The 20,554-nt window shown below is 39.7% G+C and overlaps 1 long non-coding RNA gene across 1 annotated transcript in view; it reads right to left on the reverse strand.

The window, feature by feature from the left end:
• Nucleotides 1-9,081: 9,081 nt before the first annotated feature.
• The window catches only part of LOC122683573, a 56,364-nt gene continuing 44,891 nt past the window's right edge, over nucleotides 9,082-20,554 (reverse strand). Inside the window, exon 3 of the long non-coding RNA XR_006337784.1 lies at nucleotides 9,082-9,389. This is a non-coding gene — a long non-coding RNA (uncharacterized LOC122683573). The remainder of the gene's footprint in view (nucleotides 9,390-20,554) is intronic.

The raw sequence follows: 20,554 nt of genomic DNA on the forward strand, positions 1-20,554 counted from the left end.
CATTCCTCAATGAACTTAGTTACACCCGAATTGTTGACAGCTTTTGTAACTAAATGCTCCTCTCAAATTGACTTCGAAAGAGTGTTAGTTTCCGCCTTCAGTTTAACCATAGCAACCCCCCGGGTCCTCAATAAAGAGCTGTGTCCGTGTCTTGAATGAGACTCGAGGACACGTCACCCCTCCGCTTCCTCCTCGGTAAATTAGGGACCGAACGCCTCCCTCCCAACTCTGAAACGCTGGATTCAGCAACTCGATTTTCTCGCTGTTTCTCTCTTCCACGGCACGAGTCTCCAGGTTTCCCTACTTTCACCGGTAACATAAAGCATAAAGCACGATTTTCTCATACAAAACTGAAGAGTCGCAAAGTGAAGTACCGCGGTTTTGATTTAATGAAGGTGATGGTAAAGATATGTTCCCAAGGTCACATGATTGCTCAGGGGTATGGCCAGGATTTGGTCTCCGATCGTTTGGATCCGCAAAGGCACCTTATTGTGATTATCAGAAAAGAAAGGTAGAAGTCAAATTTGATTGGAAGTGGCATAGGATTTTCTCTAAGGGAGAACAATTTTTTGAAGTGGATTTTAAAATTCTTTCCCTTCCTTCAACATTGGTTAGTCCCTCCTACTTTCTAGGCACTGTGTTCCTGCAATAGCCCTGCCCTCGATGAGCTCCGTCAGGCACAGGAGAAAACAAAGGCTTAGAAAGTCCAGTTGTCTGAGGTCACTCACACTGCTGCCAAGTACTTGAACCTGAAATTCAAACCTAGATCTGTCTAACCCCAAAGTAGGTTCTGGGGTAAAGAGCTTGATTTTTTTTCCCCCCAGAAACATGAAAGCCTTTGAATGTTGTGACGTTAAGGAGTCACAATCAGGTGGTTTCTAGTGAGGACACTATGGACAATAAGGAGGATTGATGAAAGAAACAAGAGCAATGAAGAGACTTTTTATTCATCTAAGAGCGGAGTGAGAGTTTAAACTAAAGGCAGTGGCAGAGACTGGTGTGGTGGGAAAGGATTTGAGGTCATTTGGTGACTAGATACGGAGCAAGAGGGGGAAAAGAGAGGCAAAAATGGCTACTAGGGTTCTGACTGAGGCAACTAGGGAGAGCACAGTGACTTTTTCCTAGACAGTGCAGAAAGAGGAAGAGGTTTGAGGAGGAAGATCATTTGGGGCTCTGTTAATGAGAGCATGGAATTAGAGCTCTCCAGTTGAAAGTTAGATGTAAACTTCTGTAGGCCAAGTCCATTTTGTGATATCCCATCTTATGTTTTTGAAAATAACACATACTAAATCAATTTTAAAATGTAGTTGGGGAAATCCCCTAACGCTGTGCTGACAGTTAAGACTATGATATTTTTCATGGAGCAAATTGGAATCTATGGTTTTAGTAAATGACATGTCCTATGTAAACTAAAACTGTTAAATGAGAACAATATTAAAATTGTCATTGGAGTACGTACAAAGTAGTTGAAGCCATGGGTGTAGAGGTAATTGCCTCGAGAAGACATGTATAATAAGGAAAGGGATGAAGGGAGGAAGAGAGGGAACTTCACAAATAGGGAAATTTAAATGGCGTTCAAGTAAACCTGCCAAAGGGAGAAGTGGAAATCAAGGGACCTGTGTATTAACCAGAAGTGGCTGATCAGCTGAGTTCCATGAGGGTAGAAATCACATCTGCTCTTTTCTGGAACAGAGCACCTAGCACAGTACCTGGCCAGTAGAAGCTCTAATTTGTAATTCCCCAAACAGAGTCCAGTGTTGTCCAGAGGGCAGGAAAGTTACAAGTACCACTGACCGTGGTACATGGGTAACTGAGGATGGGTGCAAACTGGAAGGCAAGCAGTGAGTAAAAGAAAGAAATAGGCGGTGATAAAGTGGAGACAAGGATTTTCTTCCCAAACATTTGACTGAGAAGAGAGGTGTGCCAGTCATTAGAAGGAAATGTGCAGTTAATGATTTTTTAAGATGGAAAAAAAATGTGAGTATATTTATATGTTAAAGGGTATGAGCCGATGGAGAAAAAACGAGTTTGAGGTTAGAGGAGATGGGAAAATTGACAGAGCAAGGTCCTCAAGAAGGCAGAAGTGGATGTCCTCCAGGGCAGACATAGATTAGCTTTGGATTGAGAGAAAAGCAAGGAAGGAAACAGGACCTGGGTGACAGATGCCTGTTCTGGGTCTGTCAGAATAGAGACATTTCTGATAGAGAAGATGTTTAAGAAGAGCTCATCTGATGACCTCTATTTTTCTCTGTTATAATAGGCTTCTGTTTGGAAAGCTACTCCAGGAAAGTGAGGATAATGTGTAAAGAAGTTTAAACACTAGAAAAGCTTGATATACCTAATAAAAAGAAAATGATAGCTTCCCTCAAGGTGACTTGGACAAAAAAGTGTGTGTGATTTCCAAGATGATCTATGTATAAAATAATTTGCCCTGTGGCCATATCATAAGTCCATATTTTTTTGCAAATGAAATCATATTAGTCCAGAGTTTATTTGCTCAAAACTACTAGGGAAACAGTAGGATCTAGTTTAAATTGCTGTCAAAAAAGCAGGAATTCACTTCAATTTTAATTCTGAAGCTACCTTGTTGCTGATGTTATATTGGTGGGGTCAGGTCAGCAAATAAATCAAATCTTTAACTAGGAAAATAAGACTTCTATTTTCATAGGTATATTTGTTTCCTGTGGCTGCTATAACAAATTACCACAAGCATGGTGCTTTAAAATAGCAGAAATTGATCTTCTCATAGTTCTAGAGGCCAAAAGTCTGAAATCAGTAGCAGTGTGCCAAAATCAAAGGCACTGTGTTGGCAGTGTCCTCCTTCCTCCAGAGGCTCTAGGGGAGAATCCGTTCCTCACCTCTTCCAGCTCCAAGTATCTGCCAGCATTCTTCGAATTGTTGCCATGTCACTCGAGTCTTCCAGGCCAGCATCTTCAAATTTCTCTTTGCCAGGTCTTCACATCACCTTTTCCATTGTGTATTTCTGATTCACCTTTCCCTAGTTCTCAAATATACATGTGATTGCATTTCTAGCCCCTAGATTATAATCCAGGATAATCTCCATCACTTTTTTATATAAAGCAACATGTACAGATACTCAGGACCAGGATGTGAATAATGTTTGAGGGTCCCCTCCCAAACTACACAACAATAGGGAATGTTAGATAAAGCAGGGTAGGGAACTGGAAAGAACAAAAATTCTCCAGAAAACCAGGGTCAGGCCCTTGCTTTGTTACAACCGATCTGTATTTCCTAGGCAAAGTCACCTCTTCAAGGCTCACATTTATCATCTATAATACAGATGTGTAAGATGTTGGGTTTAGGAAAATAGATGCTCCCTAGAAAGAGATGGGAATACCAGATCACCTGACTTGCCTCTTGAGAAACCTATACGCAGGTCAGGAAGCAACAGTTAGAACTGGACATGGAACAACACACTGGTTCCAAATAGGAAAAGGAGTAAGTCAAGGCTGTATATTGTCACCCTGCTTATTTAACTTATATGTAGAGTACACCATAAGAAATGCTGGGCTGGAAGAAGCACAAGCTGGAATCAAGATCGCCAGGAGAAATATCAATAACCTCAGATATGCAGATGACACCACCCTTATGGCAGAAAGTGAAGAAGAACTAACAGCCTCTTGATGAAAGTGAAAGAGGAGAGTGAAAAAGTTGGCTTAAAGCTCAACATTCAGAAAACTAACATCATGGCATCCAGTCCCATCACTTCATGGCAAATAGATGGGAAACAGTGGAAACAGTGGCTGACTTTATTTTTCTGGGCTCCAAAATCACTGCAGATGGTGACTGCAGCCATGAAATTAAAAGACGCTTACTCCTTGGAAGGAAAGTTATGACCAATCTAGATAGCATATTAAAAAGCAGAGACATTACTTTGCCAACAAAGGTCCGTCTGGTCAAGGCTATGGTTTTTCCAGTGGTCATGTATGGATGTGAGAGTTGGACTGTGAAGAAAGCTGAGCACCGAAGAATTGATGCTTTTGAACTGTGGTGTTGGAGAAGACTCTTGAGAGTCCCTTGGACTGCAAGGAGATCCAACCAGTCCATCCTAAAGGAGATCAGTCCTGGGTGTTCATTGGAAGTACTGATGCTGAAGCTGAAACTCCAATACTTCGGCCACCTCATGCGAAGTGTTGACTCATTGGAAAAGACCCTGATGCTGGGAGGGATTGGGGGCAGGAGAAAAAGGGGACGACACAGGATGAGATGGTTGGATGGCATCACCGACTTGATGGACATGGGTTTGAGTGGACTCCAGGAGTTGGTGATGGACAGCCTGGCGTGCTGCGATTCATGGGGTCGCAAAGAGTTGGGACACAACTGAGCGACTGAACTGAACTGAAGGTTCCTTTTAAGGGCTTCCCTGGTGGCTCAGTTGGTAATGAATCTGCTTGCAATGCAGGAGACTTCCTATAACACAAGAAACCCAGATTTGATCCTTAGGTCAGAAAGATCCCCTGGAGAAGGAAATGGCAACCCACTCCAGTATTCTTGCCTGGAAAATCCCAAGGACAGAGGAACCTGGTGGGCTACAGTTCATGGGGTCGCAAGAATTGGACATGATTTAGCAATTAAACCACCACCAAGGTTTCTTTCAGCTTCAAAATTATATTAGATATAGATAGCAGAACTGTCATATTTATCCTTCATTCTCTAAGGGAAGATAAACAGTGAGAAAGAGAGGCTGACAGACATGTTTTACATACCTTTCTAGCAACCAGAAAGGTACCAGAATAGTGGAACTAAGTCTCCAGCCCACATCTCAAACCCTACAAGACCATAAAGACAGCTCCCTTTGTTTGTATTCAGAGCTTAAAAGCAACATTTAGAACTAATTCTGTGTTCCAAAGACACTGATTTCAGGAAGTCCTGACCCCTAGGGAAAAAAATATATCTTCTATTGTAAATCGATGAATTGCCTTTCTGGCTGAGAAGCCAAATTTTAGAGGTTTCCTTAGGCTTGACCAATATGACATGACCTAATAAAATATAGTTTCTTAGTGCCCACTGATTTGTGTTACCTGCTGAGGTTTATCCTGAAATAGCCTAGAACTTATTTTATTTAAAAACATTTACTCAATGTAAATAATAACAACAACAACAATAAGGGTGTCTCACATGCGCTGAAGACTTACTCAATGTCGGCACAAGGCTAACTACATGAATTGTTTCACATGTCCTCCGTAATTTTCCATTGAAATAAGTTCCTGTTCAACAAATCATCATGGAACGCTTGCTGTGCGCCAGGCATGTAATTTACGCTGGGAATATAAGGGTGAGCAAAGGAACTTAATGTCTAAAAGAGGAGACAAATATTTAAGCAAGTATCACAGAAAGAAATGTACCATTAACAGCTGCGTTAAATGCTACATATCCAAAGAAAGCACCTGGTGCTACTGTACTCATTGCAAAGATAAATCACTTTAAAAGAAATGATGTGAACTGTTCCAAGTCACAACTGAAGTAAGAAGAAAAGTCCAGCTTTTGGTCGAGAACTATTGACTTGGAACCCCTTGAGAACTCTGGGTCTGCTATGCCTTGACCCACGCCTGATTGCTCGATCACTATTTGAAGATCTATACGCTTGTCTTTTCTGTTGGCAATTATTAAGTGGACATTTCCCACCTTGACTACTTGGCTCCATAGTTTAGTTTTATTGACTCTTCTGAACATTCCTCATATGTGAAAATTCTACAAAGAACCCTCAAGTCATTTCTGGAGTCTCTGACACTGACTTGTTATCTCATTCTATTAAGAGTTTGATTCCAGGGCCACTTCTGAAAAGTGAAAGTGTGTACTCAGTAAATTCCTGAAGCTGACAAAAACCCTTTGGCTATTATTCAAAAATGTCTACTACAGTGAACTAAAGTGGTAAGTTATTTCCGCACTCACACACGACCCCTGCCTTCAAAGTAGAGCACCAAACTATGTTTACCACTGGGTCTAAAACCATTTCCCCTTGAAGATAATATGGAATAATTTGATAATGATGGCGGCCTGGAAAGCTATGTTGACACAAATCTATTTAAATCTGCTATGCTTTAAGAAAGTTATTTTAACTGACCCCAATTGTATGCAATAAATTCCTTGTATAGGATTTTGTAATTAAACTTCACACACTATTAACTAGAAATGGTATTAGTAAATACAGTCTTTCCTCTTATATTAACACAGCTACACTTAGGGTGAACTCTCTCTAAGTTTATCCCCTACAGTATAGTCATTTTTTCATATATAAGCAATATATTTTATGTGGGCAATGCCAGAAAAAGCCAAAATTCATCATGCATTTTATAGTTCCTATAGGTAAATATAAGCAGAAATGTTGACTGTACAACTAGTTTAATTTTTTAAAAAACCTAGTTTCAAATCTTTCTTTCCATTTGCATCCAAGATTATAATACAAATTAGTTATTTTTTAAAATTGACTTTTTGAAAACATTTTTATAATTTGAACTAATGGCAAAAAATGACTTAAAAGAGGTATTTTTTTCCCCTTAATAAAGAGGCAATTTTGAAGAGCTTTCCTCTGAGCAGCTCACTGGCAAACTAGTCAAGGAGTGACCCTGAGACTTATATTATCACCATTACATACTCAAAAGCAAGGACCCTGATCAAGTAAACAGCACAATTCAAACTGAAACACCAACCAAACCACTTTCCAGTCCCATTAAAATTGGTGACAAATGCCATTTAACCCCAAAGACCTGCTCTTCCATTCGTCCCTCCTCCCCTCCTTAACCTGTGAGAGCAGAAGATTCCTGAGAAATCATTTTCATTCTGCCTAGATCTGGTCAGCCCTACTTTAGAAATCCTTAAGTAAATACTTATAATCCCTGTTCTATTCAAGTGATCAGTCAAAGAGGACATGACATATTCTCTTACATGCCAAAGAGCTGTTTCCTTTCCTAATTAGGGGAGAACACTGCAAATGATAGTTCTAAATAAATGTATAATGTAATCTACTGATAATGACAATGTAAATATTATGGCAATTAGGGAAACAAATGTACATATATTTGAATATTCCTCAGAGGCTGAAATCCTTCCATGGTAAATCTTTGGCAGAAAAACTCTCTGGTGGGTGGGTTCCGCTGAGGAAGTGGGGTGTTCGACTTGGCTTCTGGCTCAGGCTCTAGGAGATGATTTGAGGAGGGAGATTCCAAGAGAAGGAGCCACTTGCAGTAAATTACCTTTCAGGAGAGAATCAGGAATCCCTGTTCTCATGGTTTCAAATCCTGGGTGGGGTAAGACTAGATGTCCCCTTGGCAAGAGGTGTTGAGGAACAGAAGACAGACAGTTTGCAGGGATCTGGGCAATCTGTCTTTCTGAGCAGAGCCCTACTTCAGAGTTCACATATACATGGTAACCAGAGATCAAAAGCATTGTTTCACTGTGAGAACATTTTTCTCCAGATAAGGTGGTACTTCTTCATAAAGCATTCATAAGAAGAAAAAAAATATGAAAGACTATACTATGAATTACAACATCTGCACTGATATTATGCAAGTCCTACTTAATTTTAGGCCATGTTTATCTAGTCTTAGTCTTCCCACCATTAAAAAGGGATTGCACCATTCCCTCACACCATATATAAAAGTAACACAAAATAGTTTACAGATTTAAATGTAAGAATGGAGCCCATAAAACTCCTAGGAGACAACATAGGCAGACCACTGTTTAACAAATTGTAGCAACATTTTTTTTAATAAGTCTCCTAAGGCAAAAGAAACAAATGCAAAAATAAACAAATGGGGCCTAATCAGACTTACAGGCTTTTGCACAGCAAAGGAAACCACTGACAAAACAAAAAGGCAATCTATGGAATGGGGACAAATATTTGCAAATGATGGGACTGACAAGAGGCTAATATTTAAAATATACAAAGAGCTCATATAACTCAATATAAAAAAACCCCAAACAACCCAATCAAAAAATGGTCAGAATATCTAAATATACATTTTTCTGAAGAAAATATACAGATGGCTAATAGGCATATGAAAAGATATTCAACACAACTAGTTAATAGAGAAATGCAAATCAAAGACAACAATGAGATATCACCTCACACCTATTAATGGTTAGCATTCAAAAACAACAAATGTTGGAAAGGATGCAGAGAAAAGGGAACCCTCCTACACAGCTGGTGGGAATATAAATTTGTACAGCCTTGTGGCTCAGCTGGTAAAGAATCTGTCTGCAATGCGGGAGACCTGGGTTTGATCCCTGGGTTAAGACTCCTTGGAGAAGGGAAAGGCTACCCACTCCACTATTCCAGTCTGGAGAACTCCACGGACTGTATAGTCCATGGGGTTGCAAAGAGTCGGACATGACTGAGTGATTTGGGCTTCCCTGATAGCTCAGTTGGTAAAGAATCCACCTGCAATGCAGGAGACCCTGGTTCGATTCCTCGATCCAGAAGATCCGCTGGAGAAGGGACAGGTTATCCAATCCAGTATTCCTGAGCTTCCCTTGTGGTTCAGCTGGTAAAGAATCCACCTGCAATGCAGGACACCTGGGTTCAATCCCTGGGTTGGGAAGATCCCTTGGAGGAGGGATCCACTCCAGTATTCCCGCCTGGAGAATTCTCATGGACTGTATAGTCCAAGGGGGCACAAAGAGTCAGACACAAGTGAGCCACTTTCACTTTCACAGCCACTATGGAAAACAGTGTGGAGGTTCCTCAAAAAACTAGAAATAGAGATCCTATACGATCTATGGATCATATATGACCCAGCTTTCTATTCCTGGGTATATATGTAGAAAAACACTAATTTGAAATTATACATACACCTTAATGGTCATAGCAGCATTATTTATAATAGCTAAGACATGGATACAACCTAAATGTCCATCAACAGAGGATAGGGTTAAGATGTAACACACACACACACACACAGAAATATTACTCAGCCATAAAAAAGAATTAAATTCTGCCATCTGGAGCAACATGAACGGACCTAGAGAATATTATGCTTAGAAAATTAAGTCAGTCAGAGAAAGACAATACCATATAATATCACTTATATGTGGAAATCTAAAAAAAACTAAAACCACAAATGAAGGTATATGCAAAACAGAAACAAAATCACAGATATAGAAAATAAACTTGTGGTTACCAAAGAATAAAGTAAAGGCAGGAGGGACAAATTAGAGGTATAAGATTAAGAGATACAAACCAACACGAGAAACAAGGATGTGCTGCATGGTGGTTTAGTCACAAAGTTGTGTCTGACTCTTGCAACTCCGTGGACTGTAGCCTGCCATGCTTCTCTTGTCCGTGGGATTCTCCAGGCAAGAATACTGGGGTGGGTTGCCATTTCCTTCTCCAAGGGATCTTCCTGATCCAGAAATTGAACCCAGGTCTCCTGCATTGCAGGCAGATTCTTAACCGATTAAAGAGGATTATAGCTCTTATTTTATAATAAACTATCAGTTCAGTCGCTCAGTCGTGTCTGACTCTTTGTGACCCCATGAAAAGCAGCACACCAGGCCTCCCTGTCCATCACCAACTCCCAGAGTCCACCCAAACCCATGTCCATTGAGTCAGTGATGCCATCCAATCAACTCATCCTCTGTAGTCCCCTTTTCCTCCTGCCCCCAATCTTTCCCAGCATCAGGGTTGTTTCAAATGAGTCAGCTCTTCACATCAGGTGGCCAAAGTACTGGAGTTTCAGCTTCAGCATCAGTACTTCCAATGAACACCCAGGACCGATCTCCTTTAGGATGGACTGGTTGGATCTCCTTGCAGTCCAAGGGACTCTCAAGAGTCTTCTCCAACACCACAGTTCAAAAGCATCAATTCTTCGGTGCTCAGCTTTCTTCACAGTCCAACTCTCACAGCCATACATGACCACTGGAAAAACCATAGCCTTGACCAGACGGACCTTTGTTGGCAAAGTAATGTCTCTGCTTTTTAATATGCTATCTAGGTTGGTCATAACTTTCCTTCCAAGGAGTAAGCGTCTTTTAATTTCATGGCTGCAGTCACCATCTGCAGTGATTTTGGAGCCCAGAAAAATAAAGTCAGCCACTGTTTCCCTGTCTATTTGTCATGAAGTGATGAGACTGGATGCCATGATGTTAGTTTTCTGAATGTTGAGCTTTAAGCCAATTTTTTCACTCTCCTCTTTCATCAAGAGGCTGTTAGTTCTTCTTCACTTTCTGCCCTAAGGGTGATGTCATCTGCGTATCTGAGGTTAATAACCTATGATAGAGTGTAATCTGCACAGATATTGAATCACTATGCTGTATACCTGAAACTAATATAGTATTGTAAATCAACTACTCTTCAATTTAAAAAATAAATAAGTAAATGAAAATTTTAAAAAGGGATTGTGCTATATCCCTTCTAGTTCCTTTATGCTCTATCTTAAGGCAGTTAAAAAAAAAGACAGTTAACATCTAAGTAATATACTTCAACTGTTAGATTGACTATTTCTTGATTACAGAATTAATAAGTTATCATTATAATGCAAACATGAATGACTAAATGACAAAACTCCTATTTTTTATCATTAATTTTCTCGTATCTATATATGTGCACACACACACATACACATATATAGGCTATGATAAATATACATATTTGAATCCTGCTTCTGTGACCTTGCAACTATGAACATTTCCTCATATCATTAAAAATTTTGTGAAAATATGGCTTGTAGTGATGTATGATATTCCATTATGTGGATGAATTGTGATATATTTAATGTACCTATCATGAGATATATACAGAGTTTCTAACATCAATAATCTCTTATAAAAATGTTCATCTCTGTTGTGTTTGAGGCTTGCTCTCTCTCTCATGGTTGACTCAAATGCTAACACTGGCAAGTCAGGAATAAAGAGTTTTGAATGCCTGCCTAGTGCTTGCTAGCCATGTGATCTCTGTGGATGTTTAACTTTTGAGAATCTCAGATTCTGGATCTACCAAATGGGGCCCACAAGCCGTATCTTTCATGGCCATAGTCAAGGTGTGTTTATATGTATGTCAAATGTCTGCAATACAGAAGCCTCCTAGTAAGAATCAGATGCTTTCTCCTCCTATCTCTTTTTGTCTTAATCCAGGAGTCCAAACTGCCTGTGATTAGATTTCAGGATTTCTGTAACAATTCCTGGAATTGTGTACAAACTTCTGTATGCTCAGATGTTTTTCAGGGGGAAAAACTCCCATAAGCATTAAGAAGCATTGCAAATCTCATTCCTCCTCCATATCTTTCCATTTTGCCACAGTGCAGTAGGACTGGCATTGACCTTGTCCCTAAGGGCTGCCTCATTGGCCCTGATTTCTCTCTGAAGGTTTCCCTCATCTGTTGGGGAGCTAACTCTACAACATGAACCTAGCCTGACATACAGTTTCTATGCTGACATTCCAAGGCACTCAGCCTCCATTTCTTGGCACACAATGAGTATTCAATCACTCAACTGATGTAACTTGTTGCTGATATTATTATATACTTGATGAAATTTTCAGGAGAGGTCCATGCATCTTAAATTAAATGACTAGCTTGACCATGGAAGGTATGGTACATATGAATGGACACCTCCCTCCTCCTGTCTGTCTTTATCTCTGTCTCTCTCTCTCTCTCAACTCAGACCTATAGGGATTGAACCAAATTCTGAAGTTCCCTTTATCCTAAGAAGGTTTATAAATTTATCAAATGAGTCCAGAGATTACAATTTCTTTTACCTCATAGAAAAGGATGTGCGCAGGGGAGAGGGATTTGGCAAGGCAAACATCAATATACAATGTTAAAATGGGATGATGGTCCATCTGTCTTGAACAACCCCAACCACAAGCTGACTGGCAAAGGAGAACTTCTGAGATTTAGACACCAAGGGATTATCTTTTAATGGGCTGTCACAGGGTTCTGTGGTATGAAATTAAACATTTACTCACAGGTCAGCCACTACTTACACTAGACATTCTGCAGCGTGAACTCCCTGGCACAATTACCAATGTGTGGCTTTACCAAGACAAGTTTTGGGGCTTTTCTCTCCTACTTCTGTTAGAATGTAAGTAGTGGTACACACTTACTTCCTTTAGCTACAAAATTTAATACTGTACTTGGAATTCTGTAGATTTAAAAACCATTTCTTTTTAACATAAGGAATTGTGAGTTGAGCGCAAATAAAATATGCAACAAAATAAAACAAATAATGACTTCAACACAGTTTAACTTTGAATGAAAACTTTCCAGAACATTTATCTGAAAAAGGACTATTTTCCTGCTTCCATGTGTCAAATACTTCTCTATTTCCTCACAACTGTATTCTGGACAGGATGACAAAATATAACTAGAAGACTCCCCACTACTCTCTCTACCTTAACTATTACGTGATAAAGGATGGACTGGAATTCAAAAGCTATTGTTTGTTAGGATTAACGGCTGCTGGATTCGTTGAAAGAATACTTCTAAAATTACATGGATGGACAAACAACCTGAATAGAGAAATGAGCAAACTTTCCCTAGAGCTTCCTTGGCTGGCTGAATCACTGAATGGCAGCTGACAAGGTTTTCAATAATGCCAAGTCAGCTGGTTCTATAACGCTGTGTGCCCCAAACATAATTAAAAGTGTTAACAAGTTTGTAGCCTTTATCAGAACATATTCCCCTTGCATACCTTCAGTGACCTGGTCACAGCTACTAGAGACAAATCTCTTGTTTTACTTTATGTACTAAGGTCACTGTACCCTAGGGAACTTCCTTGACTGTATCATGCCCGAATCCGGAAGACTCCAAAATCTACCCAGATGAATTGTATAGGCTTGCTCCAACAGCATCCCTTGCCTTTATTGGGCTTCCCTGGGGCCTTAGATGTTAAAGAATCTGCTTGAAATGTAGGGGACCCAGGTTTGATCCCTGGGTTGGGAAGATACCCTGGAGAAGGGAATGACTACCCACTCCAGTATTCTTGCCTGATTCCATGGACAGGAGGAGCTTGGTGGGCTACAGTCCATGAGGTGGCAAAGAATCAGACATGACTGAGCAATTAACAGTTTCATTTTTCTTTCACTCCAACAGCATCCCTTTCCTTTCTCAGGATGACAGCAAAACATTAATCCTTTCAGATGTCTATGGAGGAGAAAAATGTGTATGGTTTGGGTCATCTTCTGTTAATTACTTTAAGTCCGTCCATACAACAGTGAAGTGAGCTAGGTTTCCTCAGACTTGTGTTGAAAAGGGGCCAGAAGAATCAAGTTATCCCCAGCGTATTACATTTTGGAAAATGAGGGCTGTAGATGTAAGATCGCTTAGCAGCATCTGAGCTTTCTAACTGCTGATGTACTGCTCTTCCCATACCACACTGTAAATTGTTGTGTCTGTGCTTCTAGAGCTGGGATAACCACATAGACCACACAGGTCAAATCACAGGTCTAAAAGTAGTCACTGGTGATTGAGACGAAACAATGCCAGATATTCTTAAAAGAGAGTAAATGCATATTAAGCACCTACCTAATGTCTTGCTTATATTCAGTACTGAGTAAATGACAGTGATTTTTTTTTTCCTGTTATGTAAGGCATTATAGATAAATGGACAACTAGACAACAGTATTATTTTTCTTATAAGACTGCTGGTCAGGAATGAAACCCTTCTGTATTCTGCCAGAGGAGACATCATGACTTGATCACAGCATTCTTTCCCACTGATTCTCCTTGGAGACTTTGAATTCTTCAAAAGACATCACTTCCAACAGCCACCATGAAGTTGACTCCAAATGAAACTTACTTATTATACTTAAAGATCAGGATCTGTACCCTGTTCCCCTCTGCATCCCCCTACCAGTGCTACCACATGCTCTGTGCATAATACGTATTCAGTAAATATACTAAAAACATACAATCAACTTAACACCAATGGGATAATTACAAGAGTGCTGCCGGGGGAAAATTAGAGGCTGGGGATTGCTGTTTATTCTGAAAAATCCCAAACCTCTTGCAGGGTTGCTGAGAGCAATAACTCAAAGGACAGGGTTTACACCGGGTCAGAGAGACATCTTGGCTCCTCAGAGCTCCTTTCTTAGTTAAAACAGGAGTGCTGGGGCAGGAAGGAGGGGGAGGTTGGGTGGGGGGGGGTCAAGGGCCACCTAGACCTGAGCTGAAGCCATGTGGTTCTACTTGGAGCTTCCAAGTCAGTGGCGCCAGTGGTCGTTTCCTCAGTTATTTTAGGCCAGCATCTCCCCCTTGGCATTGGTTCTGGATCTTTGTGGCTGGACATTTACCCTCCCTGGCTCCACATGAATAATTCAGGGAGGTGGCCCAAAGCCAGAAGCTGCCCCAGAGCCCCAGATTCCATCATCAGCTCTCAGATGGGCTTTACTTAATGGCACCAGGAGACAGGGAGAATATGGATGATGACTCACTATCACATCCCTTAGAGGGAGAAAAAAAGCCCACGGGGAAGAGATGAGCATTCGGCTCCTATGAAGTTAAGAAAATATAATTTAGTCATCCAGATATCTCATTGGTAATAAAATTACAGATGAATCAAATCTAATTAGACCTGTTAAGTCTGGTGAAATGTTTAATTAATCTTAATTGGCTACCTCTGAAAGTAGCTTTGCATCCATTTCTTAAACAAAATAGAAACATTACAGCTCAAGTGACAGACTGTATGATCAGGTGATGAGTAAATACTAGTAGAATTGAGATGGTGTTGTATGAATTTAGAACAGGGGTTTCAAATTTTAATGCTGTCAGGGAACAGGCTGGGATTTTAATTTGAGCAGTAGGACAAGAGGGTAGCTGGGATGAACAGTTCTTTTTTGGCTTAATCTTTGAATTCAGTATATTTATACACTTCTGGCCATTAAAAAAAAAAAATCATCTGCAGTCCAAATTCGGCCAGTCCACAGGAGTTTGCAACTCTTGATTTAGAGACTTCCTTAAAATGAGCTCAAGCTCTTTAAAAGAAATTCTTATACTCAAATAATAGATGAATCATTCAGCAGAGTCAGGTTATTTTCCAATTTCTCATTTCCATCTATACTTCCTACTCCAGCAATACAAAGATGGGCAAATAGAATCTCAGGAATTAAGCTAATGCTTTAGCTGTAGACTGTGGAGATATTTAAGAGGCAGCATGGTTAGGCACTGACCAGTGAGAACAGATGCCAGTCGAAGAACCAGAGCCCCCTTAGGAAACTAGGCCGTTAGTTTCTGGAATGTGAGGAGGTCTGGAGGGACTCGGGCTGGGGGGCGGGAAACTCAGGTAAAGAGAGGCCTGTGGAGGGCTCAGGCACGACTTTGCCTGACTCTCTGCGACCCTATAGACTCTAGCCCTCCAGGCTCCTCTGTCCATGGGATTCTCCAGGCAAGAACACTGAAGTGGGTTGCCATGCCCTCCTCCAGGAGATCTTCCCAACCCATAGGTTGAACCTGCATCTTCTGCATTGCAGGCGGATTATTTACCTCTGAGCCACAGAGGAAGCAGCCCCGTGACAGAAATATCTGTGTCTTAGAAACCAGTATGGCTGCTCTGTTATTTACTAACTCAATATCCCAGGAGGGGAAGCAAGTTCTGAGTTGCATCCAAGAATCTTTCCCATCAGAGTCTGTGCTAGCTTTCAAGACTACTTTTGATACTATGAATCCCAACGGTATCTGATCTGGCTATTGGGCATACCCAGTTCTGTTTGGACACTCTTCCACTGAGCTTACCATTTGAAACCTTAGCGAGACAAAGAAAACTTACAACCTAATGACTTTCATTTTCATACCTGACAGAAGATAAACTCACAATTATAGCCTGAGAGCTAGAGATCTTAGAAAATGACATCATACTTTCCACTTCTCCCAGGTACTTTTGAAAAGAAATATGCCTGAATCACTTCTTTGCTGTTTACTAATACTACACAAGGTGAATTTCAGGAAGCAGAACTGAAGTATTCTGAGGGGAGAGTTTATACAAGGCTGAGCCTAAAATCTGCTAAGGTATCTGGTCACATTTTTCATATTATGCCTCAGATTTAGCAAAATTGCTAGATATCAATAAAAATGGAAGATATTGCTTCCATCAATAGCAACAAGTTATACCATTCATTCAGCTGCCTCTTATGTTTACATTACTCAATGTATATGTATTATCTTTTAAGCTTACAGCAACCCTATGTGGTACATTTTATAATCCCCATTTGCAGATGAAGAAACTAAGGTAGTCAGTGATACTGACCAAGGATTCTTAGGTGGTCAGGGGCAGGGCTGGAATTTGAATCCTAACATCTAACTACATCTAACTGCAAAGATTCAGCTCTCAATCTCCACCAGCATTGCTCGACTTTTCATTAACCCTTGCTGCTGCTGCTAAGTCGCTTCAGTCGTGTCCGACTCTGTGCGACCCTGTAGACGGCAGCCCACCAGGCTCCTCCATCCCTGGGATTCTCCAGGCAAGAACACAGGAGTGGGTTGCCATTTCCTTCTCCAATGCATGAAAGTGAAAAGTGAAAGTGAAGCCACTCAGTCGTGTCTGACTCCTAGTGACCCCATGGACTGCAGCCTACCAGGCTCCTCCGTCCATGGAATTTTCCAGGCAAGAGTACTGGAGTGGGTTGCCATTGTCTTCTCCTCATTAACCTCTATAGCCAATTTAAACTCTAAGCTCTATCCAAAGAAATGTAATGTAAGCCACACGAGAACGCTGAAAATGTGTGGTAAAATACACATAAAATGTACCGTTTTATAATCGGCATAATTCACTGGTACTAAGTAGTCACTACCACCACTATCCATTGCCAGAACTTTTTCATCACCCACAACAGAAACGCCTTTCCTTTTAAACACTAAGTCTGCATTCCCCCTACTTCTAGTCCATGGTCACTTCTAATTCTACCTTCTGTCTCTATGAATTTGCCTATTCTAAGTATTTGATATAAATGGAATCATGCATTATCTATCCTTTTATGTCTGCCTTATTTTACTTAGCATATTTTCAAAGTTTCATCCATGCTGCTGCATGTATCAGAATTTCCTTCCTTTTAAGGCTGAATAATATTTCATTGTATTATATTGTATTATATACATGAAATAATATTTCATTGTACCACATTAAATTTATCCATTCATCTCTTGACTGGCATTTGGGTGATTTTATGTATGAATTTTTAAATGCTCTGGCGTCTCATTTAAAAGTAAAAAGTGAAGTTAATTTTAATTACATTTTTTTATTTAACCTAGTATAGCCAACTTATTATCATTTCAACATGTAAAATTATTAAGAGCATATTTTATATTCTTTGTTACTAAGTTTTTGGGTTATAGTATGTATTTCATATTTACATCACTTCTTAATCTGGTCCAACTATATTTCAAGGGTTCAATAACCACATGAGCATAGGGGCTACCAGCCTGGTCAGAGCTGCTCCAGAAATTTACTTGGGGCCCTTCTCTTTAATGATGTTCCTTTGAGTCTGAAACCTTACTGATGTAAACATACCATCTGGTTTCAATGATATTTAAAGCTCCCTTTTCAATTATCTGTAATTAATGTATTTCTTTCTAACACTGGGTATTGTAAAAAGATAATACAACATGGTCAAGATGAGGTTCAAGACACATGTATATAAGATAAAGGCAAGGCAGTATATTATTTATTGCCAAAAAGCAAGGGATACATAATAGCAACTTTATCTAGAGCAAATATAAGGTTCCAAGACTATAGAATTTTTCTTCTGATTTGTGAATTTTTTACACACAGTTTATGAAAGGTTAAAAAATCATTTTACTTAAGCATTTAATAGATCATCTTAATTTAAAATATAACGACATGGAATCTGAAATTTCTTTGAAAACCTAGGATGATTAAAGGAGGAATTAAGGAGAGGCCCATGAATATCAGAGTCATTGAGGAAGAAAGGACAACATTTATGAAATGACAGCCTTGTATAAGCCACACCCCATGCCTACTATGTACACACACAGGTCAAATTGTATGATATCAGTATTTGACTGTTTTTGACTTAGAAAACTATCAGTTTCAAAAAGTTCAACCTAATGCACCATTTCATCACTGCATGTGATATTAGCAAATTAATTCTTCATGAAAAAAGTAGAGTTCAGCAGGGGTCTGAGGACTGTATACAATGTACATAGGAAGAGAGGAAGGTGAGATTCTTTTGAGAAGATGGAGTCAGGTAAAGGGAAGGGAATTAACTTTATAATAACAGCAGTGGCAATAATAATAATAGTCGTCACTGGTTTTTGAGTGCTTATAACGTGGCAAAGCATTTTATATGTATAACCTCATTTAACACTTATCACAACTTTGTAGGAAAGATATTCTCATTCTCATTTGGAAACGAAGATGCTGAGACTCAAGAGAGACATTTTTGTTGTTGTGGGTCAGTCACTCAGTCGTGCACAACTCTTTGTGATCACACAGACTGCAGCAAGCCAGGCTTCCCTATTCTTCATCTCCCAAAGCTTGCTCAAACTCATGTCCATTGAATTGGTGATGCCATCCAACCATCTCATCCTCGGCTGTCCCTTTCTTCTCCTTCCTTCAATCTTCCCCAGCATCAGGGTCTTTTCTGACAAATAGACAACTTATTCCTGACAACTTATTTATCTCTCAAGTTGATTAAAATTACTATGTTATTTCTGACTCCAAAGCACTCAACAACCATCCATGTTTGCCAGGGACCGAGGGGTTCCTAGAGCCTGACTTCTCATTTTAAAACAGGGACAGTCTTAAGCAAATGGGAACAAGTTAGGCACCCTAATGCCAGAGTTCTAATAGTCTGTTATGGCAACTTGGGGCCCCTGCCCACCAGTTTAAAGAGATCTTTTCACTAGGTACAGAATATATGTGGCAGATAGTAATGTTTTTTCCATTTTTTAATCTTTTTTATTGTTAATGTGAGCCAGCAAGAATATTTTCTTAAACTAGGTAATAGTTGAAACAATTGCCCACAAATGTGGACATTCCCCCATGATGCTGGGTACAGTATTTAATGGTGGTGATTCATGGACTGTTTCACTTTAGTATCGATGGCAGGAGTTCTTAACCTGGGGTAGATGGTGGGGGGCATCCGAGAAATTATAACACTATCTTCATTAACTTCTAATTGAAATTCAGCATTTCCTTCAATTATGACTACAAAGAATCAACCACAAAATTATTAGCTGTACCTGTGATTTTATCACTCATATAAATTGTATATGTTTTCATATCACACTGTAGCTATTGAGATGCACGATTTAAACTCATCACTTTAAAATTACAGTAATTATCAGGCCTACTGCAGCTCTGATATTTAATATATTAATAAATACATGAATTACTGATTTGTTTTGAAAAAAATATTTTGACAAATGCATTTCAATATAATTAGTTTGCTTTGCAATTTTATGCTCTTTTTTACACAATCAAAAACATTTTGAAAAAGAGTTAATGCCCCACAAGAGGTTAAGAACCCATGTTCTAAACCTACGGGTAACAGACATACTTCCGTAAATCAACATCAACACTTTTTCTCCACTCCTGATACCACATCACCACATCACCAACCCACTGCTTCCACAGAGGAGTTAACCACCACGTGCCTGGCTTTCAAGATCTAATCGAAGGCTGCCTCTCAGGTTCTAATCTAATCCTGTTCAATGGGAGGATTTGGGCTACAATGGACTAAATTTAGAAAATAAACATATTCACCAGCTAGGAAGTGAGGGACTGGGCTTTAAGCCTTAGAAGGAAGTAGGCTCCCTTAACTCAGTGCAGCCCACCCATTCTTTCACAGGCATTTTCCTTCCCTGGCCAATTGTGAGAGTCTCTTTGTGAATAACATGTCTGGATTAGTTTGCTGAACAATTGCCTCGTTTTAGTTAGCCTCTGATTGTCCTTGCTTTTGTGAGTCAAAAATCCTTAATCTTATTTGAATGAAATTTAATTCCCTAGAGAGCTGAGTCTTTAGTCTCTTAGTTTTATAAAGTGAGTGCTTAGAGAAAATGTAGGAGAGCTGACATGGGACTCCTTTAAAGCTAGGTCAAGCTCCTAAGAAAATAATTAGATAAATGTGCACTCCAGTTGGGGAGAAAAGGAGGAAAAGAATTTCTCCACAAATTGCTTTTAGAACATTTAAGTGGAATTGAATTTGATTGTCAAGAGCCAGACAGCTCTCAGGAGGTCATTTGATCTAGTCCCCTGTTGCTGAACCAGAGCACATGTGTGAAAATCTAGCCCAAACTTAAAAAGCTTTACAGAAGAGAACAGATAATGTACCTAAGCAGGTCCTGCCAGGTAGGTGGGAGGAGGTTGCTGACTGAAAGGAATATTCATAATAAGCCATATGGTAGCATGAGCTCATTAATTAATTATTTAATTAATGAAATACATATTTATTGAGCCCCTACCATGTATCAGAGACTGTCCTGGGCACCTGAGACATATTCGTGAGATTACATTTTAGTGGGGGGGCAGGGAAACTGATACACAATAAACCTATTAAGAATGTGATAATGTGTGTTGCGAAGAGAGAAGTACACTGAAAACAGAAAAAAAAATTAGAGCAGGGAACAAAAATGGAAGTACTGAA

The sequence above is a fragment of the Cervus elaphus genome, chromosome 1, assembly GCF_910594005.1.
Source record: "Cervus elaphus chromosome 1, mCerEla1.1, whole genome shotgun sequence".
NCBI classification, from domain to species: domain Eukaryota; kingdom Metazoa; phylum Chordata; class Mammalia; order Artiodactyla; family Cervidae; genus Cervus; species Cervus elaphus.